This window comes from Pelmatolapia mariae, linkage group LG10_11 (genome assembly GCF_036321145.2).
Source record: "Pelmatolapia mariae isolate MD_Pm_ZW linkage group LG10_11, Pm_UMD_F_2, whole genome shotgun sequence".
NCBI lineage: Eukaryota > Metazoa > Chordata > Actinopteri > Cichliformes > Cichlidae > Pelmatolapia > Pelmatolapia mariae.
In genome coordinates, this window is record NC_086236.1 from 2,972,189 (window position 1) to 2,985,880 (window position 13,692).

Genomic DNA, 13,692 nt, shown 5'->3' on the forward strand with positions numbered 1-13,692 from the left:
CACATTTTAGTCATTCAGTTATTGAAAGAATATGCCCAGATAGCAAGACGACATTGAATCTATGTTGATTTTTCATCCGAACCGTCGTATATGGTCGGGGTTGAAATGCCAATGTTGTAACAACGTTGAAATACTGTGGTAAACCGACGGTCTTACTATAGAGACGTTGTAACGATGTTGATTCACCGTTGTTTTTTTGTCATTGATATTTGATCTATTTATAGTCGACCAGGTGACAACAACAACATCGAGAAAACGTCTATTTATAGTTGACGATCATTCGGCTCCGGTCACCATCAAAAACCATCGATTTGTAGTTGAGCATTAAATTGCATTGCAACTGATCGGGTATAAAGTACCAGAGAAAGTAAATTTATTGTTCATTTGTTATCAATGACTTGGTCTAGTTCACCAGCTTTAAAAAATCGTGTCTACGTGCAATTTATGTATAGTTGACCGGGAAATTAAAGCAGCGATCACTTGGACTATTCCGCAGCACCCCTCTCACATTGGTACACCCCCCCCCCCCCCTCCCCCGGTATTCATTGTCTTCTACAGTAGAGTGGGACATTTAATTTACTCTCAGCGGAATTGACCGGAGAAGGCATCAGTTCATGCACTGCACTGGCCTGCACCATGATTAGTATAAGGTAAGAATGAATGATTTTTTTTCCTACTCGGTATTTCCATGTTTGCATTTGAATAACAGTAAAAAAAAAACTTGTTAATGTTGTACATTAACGAGTTTTTTTTTTACTGTTATTTAAATTGTGTCTACTTCTTACAATCCGGCAACAAATAAATTGCACTGCGAACAAAGTATATCAACAAAGAAAACATTTTTGTTTCATAATTTCTTCGTTATATTCCCTTACAAAGCTAGCTTTAACGCTTCGAGGTTTCCTTTGTTCTTGCCGTCGCCTCGGCGCTTGACCCAGACTTTCGCTCTGTAGTTGCTTAGTACTACAAAAAATTCTAAATCTGTGATATATGATTGATAAACGTAAAGTTAACTGTATAAACGTGTTCAATGACTTTGTTACTTTTGATGATTGGAGAGCACTCGCTTCAATGCGCACACGAAAACTTTAGACTCAGTTTGAATGCTCACGCAGCATGCGTGACTGTACGTTGCACGCTCAACTAACTTTACGTTGCACGCGTACATGACTTTCCGTTTGTGCCTTGAATAATGAATAAGGCTACGTCCACACGTACCAGCGTATTTTTGAAACCGCTGATTTTTCTATGCGTTTGCACCTTTTGTCCACACGTAATGTATGTCTGGCCGTACATTGTGTTTGTATTTCCAGGCACATTTCACGAAGCAGAACGCAGTCTTCAGAGATATCCACGTGAATGCTGTGATACGTCTGACCTTCAGTCCGAAGAAGAAACCCAGACCAGTCTTAAAAGAAAGCACAAGTAAAACCTTTATATTCACAAACATATCTTTGATTGTTAAGAATTTATGATCTTGTCTTTTATACATATCTGTGGTGCTTGCATACTGCAATATCACCACATAATATAGTCCAAAAAGTGGAAGTTTGTAAACTTTTTAAAAATGCAAAGCCGTGTACACTTGTGCACTTCAAAAATTCATTGTATACTGTACCTTCTTGCACGTCTCTGTTTCCTGTGTGTGTTGTTAGAAATCAAACTAACTTTAGGAAACAATATGCCAAAAGCATATTTACAATTACTTAAGACCGTTTTTAATTTCTTTTCTTTAGACCAAATCCCCTGTACACATATACGGACTCAGAGGATGAGCAGCCTACAAAAAAACGGTTTCCCCAGGCCCCTCGAGTGAAAATACCAGGTAATAAAATACTGTCTAGTGTCTGTGTACATATCTGTGTCTGACACGAGGAAACTTTTTTGACAAGTTGTCTGTATTCTTAAATACTTAAAAAATTATCTTTTTCTAAACAGCCCTCATCACTCCGCAGTCTGCCCCCCAGCCCACTGATAGCAACCATCATAATGCCCCACCCAGCTTCCGGCACCTTTCGCCACTCCGGCACAAACCGACACAGCTTTGCGATCTCGCCAGCATGCAGAGTCTGATGTCTTCCCTATAGATGGTATGCTTTTAAAAAAGCTTTAAAGCTGCATCACAATGTCATTGTACTCTTATCTTCAAAACACCAGTTTATACTCCTGAATGTCATCTTGTTGTGATTTTTTTTTTTCTGTAGATTCCAGAGACTCTGTGAAGCCACTATTACAAGGCAAGTTTGAAAATCTTGGAATTTCACAGTTTACATGGTATAACAAATATATGTGACAGGCAAAAACTAGTAAACACTTTTAGCAGTTACAAGAACTAACAAATGAATATCCAACAAAAGGGAATAGAAATACATTGTACTGCCAATACTTTGGTTTATTCTTTGTATGACTTGAAAACCAGGCTTTAGGGAAAACCAAATGACATGTTTCTATCATCAATTACATGAAGTAAACACACAAGCACTTGCATACACATTTAAGACATGAGACTCGCTAATTCCATCTCTTAAAATGTGTCTATAGGTGAGACGCTTTGCGTTGATTGGTGCTGCTGGATGGTTTATGCCATTACAAAGGAGCTGGCCTCTGTACTCAACTGGACAGGGGAAAAAAAACAAGGACCAGACAAAGCAAAAAAGGGCATTTAAAGAGACAGCGCTGTGCAGATGCATATTTGGTAAGTTTTAACATTTATTGTAGTTTTATGAGCCTAAAGTGAACAATAAAGGGATCAATTGATGTGCTGGGTGCGTTTCACATTTCCTATGTCTGTTTTTTGCTATATTACTTTGTCTTTCTTAATAACAAGACTTTCATGTCCGGTTAATCTGGAGATGGAGTCTTTGGTCTTCGGCTTGTTTTGTCCTCGGGTTGTACACTTTGTACAGCCCGAGGACCCATGTTTTCTTTTTTTTTTTTAAAGGATACACGGCACACCATGCTAAGACATATCGCATTTTCAGCTTATAGCTCTTTGGGAATCAAATGCGGCAGTTTGCTGATTTCCGCCTGGTGACTTTCATGTTTATTAGCCTAGGAGTTTACATACTTTCTCCCTGCTGAAGACAATTAACAAGAGCTTATTCATGTGCTCTAATTCCCTTTTTTTGTGTGTGTGTCTATTTTTTGTCCTAGATGGCCTGGCGCAGCAGGTAGGGGCGAACTCTATGTCTGAGTTGGTCTTTTCTCAAGCAGTCCAGAAATGGCTCAGATATGCTCCAGATCGTACGGGTGGCGCGCAGGAAGCACATCATCCATCCCCATCCCGGAGTAAATAATAAAAAGTGACGTGAAACATAGAAATGTAAATAGGAAACTTTGTCTTTTAATAAAGTATTTTGCAAATGATACATGTCTATTGACCTTTTTTGGTTTTTTGTTTTTTTTTCAATAAAAAGCAACTGTGCGAAAGAGGTGGAAAATCAATACCATATCTCAACAGTGTTTCAATATCAGAATCTGACATTGTTTCAATGTCAACAGTGTTAGAAAATATAACGTCGAATCAATGTCAGGTTTCAACATTGATTCAACATCAAAACCTGACGTTGTTTCAACGTTAAAAATGGGGGCAAGAGTGATGTTGGGTCAACGTCACACTTCAACGTTGCTTCAATGACGTCGCCTGATATTGACTCAACATTGTTTCAATGTTTCCTTGCTATCTGGGTGAACTTTTAATATTCATTAAGAGGTTTTTTGACTCTAAATTTCCTTTTCTTATTTCTTATGTTTTTCTAATTTTAATTTAAAAACTTTTCACCTATTTTCTAACTTCTTCTGTGTCTTTCAAAGCTCAGATTTTTAAACTTTTTAAACGGTGTGGTTTAAAAAGTCATCAGTGATTCAAAGAATATGAACTTTTAAAATTCATTCAGAGGTTTTTTGACTCTAAATTTTCTTTTCTCATTTCTTAGGTTTTTCTAAGTTTTATTGAAAAACTTTTCAGCTCTTTTCTAACTTCTTCTGTGTGATTGTCAGCTTTTAGCAGTTCAGCACTTTTGTTTTCAGGTGAAAATTTCTGTATTTTCCAGCTCATTCAACATTTTTAGCTTAATATTCAGTAATTAATTCATTTCAGTGCATACATTCAGATTCAAGCATTCACACTGCAGTTTCTTCAGAAAATGCACTTTCTAGTTATTATATATTCCGTACGTTTTTTGTACTCTATCTCCTTCAAAACCGTTCAACTTAGAAAAACCATTCAAACACCGTTAGATTCCTCTTCTTTTGGACATGACTGCTTGTATTTTTCTCATTTATAACATTTATATTTTTAAAATTATTCAACTTTTTTCAACAAAAATTTCCCATGTATTTCAATGGGGAGACCCTTCAAATTCTCCTTCAAGTTACTCCTCTTTAAACTGTATCTACTTCCACATACATTGACGTAGAGCCACCATTCAAACTTTAAAACGAAGACAAGTCATTCAACTATTCAACTTGTATTTATCTTTTCAATATCTATTATACTTTTTCTTCAGTTCCAGTTTAAGTTTCATGATGTTTTTTCAGCCGTTTCAGAGTTTATAATGGGTGTGTATGGGACGGAATGTTGGGGCTTGAGTGAGACAGCTCAACTGGTAGAGTGAAAGGAGCAAAAAAATTAATCTTAAAATCTTTTTAAAAACTGCTGCTGTGTCCGCAGCGTTTGCTCTACAGGTATGATTTTACCCTCAAAACGTAGCCATCGCTGTCCTCTTTCATCCAATGTGTTTACTATTGTCCTAGGTGTTATGGTTCTTTCATAAATGTCACCAAAGCATAGCCTACTCCCTCCAACTCTTCCATAGACTCCAATGTTAAAATGGCTCAGAAGGTTCGTTTGAAAATCAGAAGAGCATGGTGTCTTTACACTGTCACCACGTCCATATAATAAACTCCACAGGCATGAAAACTGAGAATTCGGTAGACTAGACATTGCTGCCGCTCACGGTGAAAGAATTTTGTCAATACGACCTGTACTTTTCATTTGGGAGCGATTTGTTTCTGCCTGACTTTTCTGTTCATTTTAAGCAGCAAAAGTGAGGTGCATGTCTGTGTCCGTGTGTATGGAGCCATTGGGTGCAGTCACTATAGCAACCAGGCTCACACCTGCCTGCCTAATGAGCTCTCTCTCACTGTGCCAAGATTAATCTTAAACACTTCTCTTTCAACTGCTGCTGTGTCCACAGTGTTTGCTCTACAGCCATCATTTTACCCTCGAAACGTCGCCGTCGTTGTTCTCTTTCCAACAGCGTGCCTTTCAAACCTCAGACATTTAAACTTTTTAAACTTTATGGATCCAAGTGGAGGGATCACATTTTAGTCATTCAGTGATTCAAAGAATATGAACTTTTAATATTCATTCAGATGTTTTCTGACTTTGAATCTTAGGTTTTTCTAATTTACATTTAAAACATTTTCAGCTATTTTCCAACTTCTTCTGTGTAAAAATCAGCTTTCAAAGGTTCTGCACTTTTGTTTTCAGGTTAAAAATTCTGTTTTTTCCAGCTCATTCAACATTTTTAGGTTAATATTAATTCATTTCAGTGCATACATTCAGATTCAAGCATTCACACTGCAGTTTCTTCAGAAAATGCACTTTCTAGTTATTATATCATATTCCGTACGTTTTTTGGCATCTATCTCCTTCAAAACCGTTCAACTTAGAAAAATCATTCAAACACCGTTAGATTCCTCTTCTTTTGGACATGACTGCTTCTACTTTTCTCATTTATAACATTTATATTTTTAAAATTATTCAACTTTTTTCAACAAAAATTTCCCATGTATTTCAATGGGGAGACCCTTCAAATCCTCATTCAACTTACTCATTTTCAAACTGTATCTACTTCCACATACGTTGACATAGAGCCACCATTCAAACTTTAAAACGAAGACAAGACATTCAACTATTCAACTTGTATTTATCTTTTCAATATGTATTATACTTTTTCTTCAGTTCCAGTTTAAGTTTCATGATGTTTTTTCACCCGTTTCAGAGTTTATAATGGGTGTGTATGGGACGGAATGTTGCCGCTAGAGTGAGACAGCTCAACTGGTAGAGTGAGAGCAGGGGGGGAATTAATCTTAAAATATTTTCTTAAAACTGCTGCTGTGTCCGCAGCGTTTCGTCTACAGGTATGATTTTACCCTCAAAACGTAGCCATCGCTGTCCTCTTTCATCCAATGTGTTTACTATTGTACTAGGTGTTATGGTTCTTTCATAAATGTCACCAAAGCACAGCCTACTCCCTCCAACTCTTCCATAGACTGTAATGTTAAAATGGCTCAGAAGGTTCGTTTGAAAATCAGAAGAGCATGGTGTCTTTACACTGTCACCACGTCCATATAATAAACTCCACAGGCATGAAAACCGAGAATTAGGTAGACTAGACATTGCTGCCGCTCACGGTGAAAGAATTTTGTCAATACGACTTGTACTTTTCATTTGGGAGCGATTTGTTTCGGCTTGACTTTTCTGTTCATTTTTAGCAGCAAAAGTGAGGTGCATGTCTGTGTCCGTGTGTATGGAGCCATTGGGTGCAGTCACTATAGCAACCAGGCTCACACCTGCCTGCCTAACGAGCTGTCTCTCACTGTGCCAAGATTCATCTTAAACACTTCTCTTTCAACTGCTGCTGTGTCCACAGTGTTTGCTCTACAGCCATCATTTTACCCTCAAAACGTCGCCATCGTTGTTCTCTTTCCAGCACCGTGTCTTTCAAAGCTCAGACATTTAAACTTTTTAAACTCTGTGGATCCAAGTGGAGGGATCACATTTTAGTCATTCAGTTAATCAAAGAATATGAACTTTTTATATTTATTCAGATGTTTTCTGACACTAAATTTTCTTTTCTCATTACTTAGGTTTTTCTAATTTACATTTAAAAGACTTTCAGCTATTTTCCAACTTCTTCTTTGTGCACTTCAGCTTTTAGCAGTTCAGCACTTTTGTTTTCAGGTGAAAATTTCTGTATTTGTCATCTCATTCAACATTTTTAACTTAAAATTCAGCAATTAATTCATTTCAGTGCATACATTCAGATTCAAGCATTCACACTGCAGTTTCTTCAGAAAATGCACTTTCTAGTTATTAGTGTGAATGCTTGTAAAAGCATTCACAGTATTGTTCTTCTAATCTTTATTAGTGTGAATGCTTGTAAAAGCATTCACAGTATTGTTCTTCTAATCTTTATTATTATTATTTCATATTCCGTACGTTTTTTGGCATCTAACTCCTTCAAAACCGTTCAACTTAGAAAAACCATTCAAACACCGTTAGATTCCTCTTCTTTTGGACATGACTGCTTCTACTTTTCTCATTTTTAACATTTATATTTTTAATTTTATTCAACTTTTTCCAACAAAAATTTCCCATGTATTTCAATGGGGAGACCCTTCAAATTCGCCTTCAAATCACTCCTCTTTGAACTCTAACTACTTCCACATACATTGACGTAGAGCCACCATTCAAACTTTAAAACGAAGCCAAGACATTCAACTATTCAACTTGTATTTATCTTTTCAATATCTATTATACTTTTTCTATAGTTCCAGTTTAAGTTTCATGATGTTTTTTCACCCATTTCAGAGTTTATAATGGGTGTGTATGGGACGGAATGTTGCCGCTAGAGTGAGACAGCTCAACTGGTAGAGTGAGAGCAGGGGGGGAATTAATCTTAAAATATTTTATTAAAACTGCTGCTGTGTCCGCAGCGTTTGGTCTACAGGTATGATTTTACCCTCAAAACGTAGCCATCGTTGTCCTCTTTCACCCAATGTGTTTATTATTGTACTAGGTGTTATGGTTCTTTCATAAATGTCACCAATGCACAGCCTGCTCCCTCCAACTCCTCCATAGACTCCAATGTTAAAGTGGCTCAGAAAGTTTGTTTGAAAATCAGAAGTGCAGGCTGTCTTTACACTGTCACCACATCCATATAATAAGCTCCACAGGCATGAAAACCGATAATTCGGTAGACTAGACATTGCTGCCGCTCACGGTGAAAGAAATTTGTCAATAGGACGTGTACTTTTCATTTGGGAGCGATTTGTTTCGGCCAGACTTTTCTGTTCATTTTAAGCAGCAAAAGTGAGGTGCATGTCTGTGTGTGTGTATGGAGCCATTGGCTGCAGTCACTATAGCAACCAGGCTCACACCTGCCTGCCTAACCAGCTCTCTCTCTCTCACTGTGCCAAGATTCATCTTAAACACTTCTCTTTAAACTGCTGCTGTGTCCACAGTGTTTGCTCTACAGCCATCATTTTACCCTCAAAACGAAGACCTCGATGTTCTCTTTCCAGCACCGTGTCTTTCAAAGCTGATAGTCACAAACTTTTAAAACTGTATGGATTCAAGTGGAGGGATCACATTTTAGTCATTCAGTTATTCAAAGAATATGAAGTTTTGATATTCATTCAGATGTTTTTTGACTCTAAATTTTCTTTTCTTATTTCTTAGGTTTTTCTAATTTTTATTTAAAAACTTTTCAGCTATTTTCCAACTTCTTCTCTGTAATTGTCAGCTTTTAGCAGTTCAGCACTTTTGTTTTCAGGTTATAATTTCTGTATTTTTCATCTCATTCAATATTTTTAACTTAAAATTCAGCAATTAATTCATTTCAGTGCATACATTCAGATTCAAGCATTCACACTGCAGTTTCTTCAGAAAATGCACTTTCTAGTTATTATATCATATTCCGTACGTTTTTTGGCATCTATCTCCTTCAAAACCGTTCAACTTAGAAAAATCATTCAAACACCGTTAGATTCCTCTTCTTTTGGACATGACTGCTTCTACTTTTCTCATTTATAACATTTATATTTTTAAAATTATTCAACTTTTTTCAACAAAAATTTCCCATGTATTTCAATGGGGAGACCCTTCAAATCCTCATTCAACTTACTCATTTTCAAGCTGTATCTACTTCCACATACATTGACATAGAGCCACCGTTCAAACTTTAAAACGAAGACAAGACATTCAACTATTCAACTTGTATTTATCTTTTCAATATCTTTTATACTTTTTCTTCAGTTCCAGTTTAAGTTTCATGATGTTTTTTCAGCCGTTTCAGAGTTTATAATGGGTGTGTATGGGACGGAATGTTGGGGCTAGAGTGAGACAGCTCAACTGGCAGAGTGAGAGAAGCAAAATAATTAATCTTAAAATCTTTTTTTAAAACTGCTGCTGTTTCCGCGGCGTTTGCTCTACAGGTATGATTTTACCCTCAAAACGTAGCCATCGCTGTCCTCTTTCATCCAATGTGTTTACTATTGTACTAGGTGTTATGGTTCTTTCATAAATGTCACCAATGCACAGCCTCCTCCTTCCAACTCCTCCATAGACTCCAATGTTAAAATGGCTCAGAAGGTTCGTTTGAAAATCAGAAGAGCATGGTGTCTTTTCACTGTCACCACGTCCATATAATAAACTCCACCGGCATGAAAACTGAGAATTAAGTAGAGTAGACATTGCTGGCGCTCACGGTGAAAGAATTTTGTCAATACGACGTGTACTTTTCATTTGGGAGCGATTTGTTTGGGGCAGACTTTTCTGTTCATTTTAAGCAGCAAAAGTGAGGTGCATGTCTGTGAGCGTGTGTATGGAGCCATTGGGTGCAGTCACTATAGCAACCAGGCTCACACCTGCCTGCCTAACGAGCTCTGTCTCTCACTCTGCCAAGATTCATCTTAAACACTTCTCTTTAAACTGCTGCTGTGTCCACAGTGTTTCCTCTACAGATATCATTTTACCCTCAAAACGTCGCCATCGTTCTTCTCTTTCCAACACCGTGTCTTTCAAAGCTCAGAGATGTAAACCTTTTAAACTGTGTGGATCCAAGTGGAGGGATCACATTTTAGTCATTCAGTTATTGAAAGAATATGAACTTTTAATATTCATTAAGAGGTTTTTTGACTCTAAATTTCCTTTTCTTATTTCTTATGTTTTTCTAATTTTAATTTAAAAACTTTTCAGCTATTTTCTAACTTCTTCTTTGTCTTTCAAAGCTCAGATTTTTAAACTTTTTAAACGGTGTGGTTTAAAAAGTCATCAGTGATTCAAAGAATATGAACTTTTAAAATTCATTCAGAGGTTTTTTGACTCTAAATTTTCTTTTCTCATTTCTTAGGTTTTTCTAAGTTTTATTGAAAAACTTTTCAGCTCTTTTCCAACTTCTTCTGTGTGATTGTCAGCTTTTAGCAGTTCAGCACTTTTGTTTTCAGGTGAAAATTTCTGTATTTTCAAGCTCATTCAACATTTTTAGCTTAATATTCAGTAATTAATTCATTTCAGTGCATACATTCAGATTCAAGCATTCACACTGCAGTTTCTTCAGAAAATGCACTTTCTAGTTATTATTAGTGTGAATGCTTGTAAAAGCATTCACAGTATTGTTCTTCTAATCTTTATTATTGTGTGGATGCCCTCAAGGGCTTCCACACTATTGAGTTCCTGTTTCTCTTTATTCTTTATTGTGTGGATGCTGGAAGCATCCACACTATTGAGTTCCTGTTTCTCTTTATTCTTTATCTTTACTTTATTCTGGTTGCTTCCAGTTTTTTTGGCACTTAACTACTCCCTCAGTTTTCAGCCGATTTTCTCAGTTCAAACTCTAAACTGTTCTGCTCTTTCTGCTAATTCCTGCTATGACTTTTGGTGTTTATTACTATTATACTTTTTAAAATATTACACTTTTTTCCTTTAATTTGTCCCATTGAAATGAATGGAAAACTTCCACAATTCTGCTAAAACTTGCTTGGTTTTGAAACTTAACTGCTTCCTCATACTTTCACCTAGAAACTCCATTCAAACTTTAAAATGTTCTCAGATTATTGGGCTATTCCTGTGTGATTCAGCTTTTCCAGATCTTCCACCGTTTTAATTTTATACCTCTTTAAGTTTTCAGTTGCAAAATTGTGATTTTTCAGAAAATTCATGCGTTTCTATGGTTGCTATGCAATTAACTCAGAGTGTGCACTTGTCCTTTCTGAATTTTCTCTTCATGTCTGAACAACTTCTTGCTACTCGCTAAATTTCCACTCAACTCCCAAAAATTATACATCAAAACGTAGGTATTTTTGTTGGCTTTCAGAAAATGTCAGTATCATTCTTGTGGAATTTACAGATTCTTTGCAAATCTCTTCAGAGCAACACAAAGTTTGAAAACTCTCCATAGAAAGTCAATGGAGAGTTTGGTCAAAATCAGCGCTGGATTTCTCTAATGAGAGGCATTTTCAAATTGTTATATCTCCTTAACAAAACAAAGTGGAGACATGAGGCTTGTGCCAATATATCTTCAGACACTCCTGATGCTCACAATTCAAGAAGTTTTTTCTCACCTATTACCGTTCTGAGATGAGTTACACTTGTTTGAGGGTAGGAAATTTGTCATTCGCTCAGATTTCTTCAGATTTAAAACTCTGGAAATGAGGCACTTTTTTCTCTCGTCATATCTTTTTGATGGATTTCCACAGAGACCTGAAAATTTCCATGACTGTTCACCAAAGCCTGCTGTTTCTTACAGTGAAAGAATGATTTTGATGCTCCATATAAATTTAGAGTTACAAAACGTTGTTTGAGGGCAAGTCAAGGCAGTTTTGCTTTGCCTCTACTCAGTTACAGTGTATTACAAGTCATATATCTTCAATAATTTATATTTTATCTCTGAATTATGAAGACCTGCAGATTCCCCCATCTCTTCTGAACAAAACGGTGTCAGAATGAGTATTCTAGCCCCTACGGTTAGGAAATTATGGCCATTTGTTCGAGGGGAGTCCTGAATGTGAGAAATACACTGAAGAAGACTCATACTTCTCTCTGTGTCTGTGTGTGTAAGGGCTGATTACAGCAGGTGCAGCCAATTTAGCTGACCTAGATATACCAAGCCCAGACTCTTAACAGCCACTGCTCCCTTTACTCTCTGTGTATATGTGTGTGTATCAATATTTCTCCCATGTTAAAGTATTACCCCTCCATAATAGTATTTGTGCTAAATCAAAGTACTTCTACTACATCTTAGTACTTCTGCTCAATCATATTAATTCTGGGAAATCATAGTATTTTTGCCAAATCATGGTATTTGTGCCAAATCATGGTTTTTGTGTCAAATCATGACATTTCTGATATGTTATAGTATTACTACTAGGTGGAGGTATTTCTGTTATGTTATAGTATATGCGCTGAATATAGTGTATCTGCCAAATCATAGTATTTATCCCAAATCATAATATTTATGCAAAATTGCAGTATTTCTGCTAAAAAGCAGAAATAGTACCTTTTAGCAGAAATTTCTGTCAAAATATATTATTTATGTTAAAACATAGTATTTCTGCTAAGTCATAGTACTTGTGCCAAATCATAGTATTTGTACCTAATCATAGTATTTCTGCCATATCATCGTATTTGTGCCAAATCATGGTATTTTTTTGCCAAATCATGGTATTTGTGCCAAATCAGGTTATTTGTGCCCAATTAAAATTTCTGTTATGTTATAGTATTACTACTAAGTCGTAGAATTTCTGTTGTGTTATAGTATATCTGCTGATTATAGTATATGTGCCAAATCATAGTATTTATAGCAAATCATAGTATTTGTGCTAACACATAGTATTTCTTGCCAAATTGTAGTATTTGTGCAAAAACATACTATGTCTGCAAAATCACACTATATCTGTTATGTTATAGTATTACTACTGAGGCATAGTATTTCTACCAAATCATAGTATTCCTTTAAAATCATAGTATTACTGCAATTTCATAGTATTTGAGTGAAATCGTAGTATTTGTGCAAAAACATACTATGTCTGCAAAATCACACTATATCTGTTATGTTATAGTATTACTACTGAGGCATAGTATTTCTACCAAATCATAGTATTCCTTCAAAATCATAGTATTACTGCAATTTCATAGTATTTGAGCGAAATCATAGTATTTGTACTAAATCATGGTACTTGTGCCAAATCATAGTATTTCTGCCATATTGTGCTAGTTGTGCAAAAACATAGACTGTCTGCATATCATAGTATATCTATTTTGTTATAGTATTACTACTAAGTCGTAGACTTTCTGTTTTGTTATAGTATATGTGCTGAATATAGTATATGTGCCAAATCATAGTATTTATAGCAAATCATAGTATTTGTGCTAAAACATAGTATTTCTGCCACATTATAGTATTTGTGTAAAACCAGAATGTCTGCAAAATCATCATTTATCTGTGATGTTATAGTATTACTACTAATGCATAGTATTTCTGCAAAATCATAGTATTTTTGCAGAAACATTGTACTTCTGGTAAATCATAGTATTTCTACTAAATGATACTATTCCTGCCAAATCATAGTATTTGTTTCAAATCATAGCATTCGAACCAAATCATAGTATTTGTGCCAAAACATTGTATTTGTACAAAGTCATAATATTTCTTCTAAATCATAGTATTTCAATCTCAGGAGTTGTGCTAAAATGCAGTATTTTTGCCAAATCATAGTGTTTGTACCCAAACATATCAGTTCAACTTATTTAACTCTTCTCAACAGCCCAACACCTCTTCTTCACCCCGTTTCAGCAGAATTGTGAGTTTTTTCACCCGTTTTCAGCACAAATCCCAGCTTTTTCAGGTGTTTTCAGCAGAAATCTCTTTTTTAGCAGAAATTCTGCTGATTCACCTGTTTTCA

The 13,692-nt window shown here is 35.9% G+C and overlaps 1 long non-coding RNA gene across 1 annotated transcript; it reads left to right on the forward strand.

The window, feature by feature from the left end:
* Positions 1-571: 571 nt before the first annotated feature.
* LOC134637175 (uncharacterized) lies at positions 572-3,366 on the forward strand. The gene is made up of 7 exons (XR_010095080.2): positions 572-650; positions 1,314-1,425; positions 1,737-1,825; positions 1,939-2,090; positions 2,205-2,237; positions 2,542-2,695; positions 3,154-3,366. It is a non-coding gene; the product is annotated as an uncharacterized LOC134637175 (long non-coding RNA).
* Positions 3,367-13,692: the final 10,326 nt, after the last annotated feature.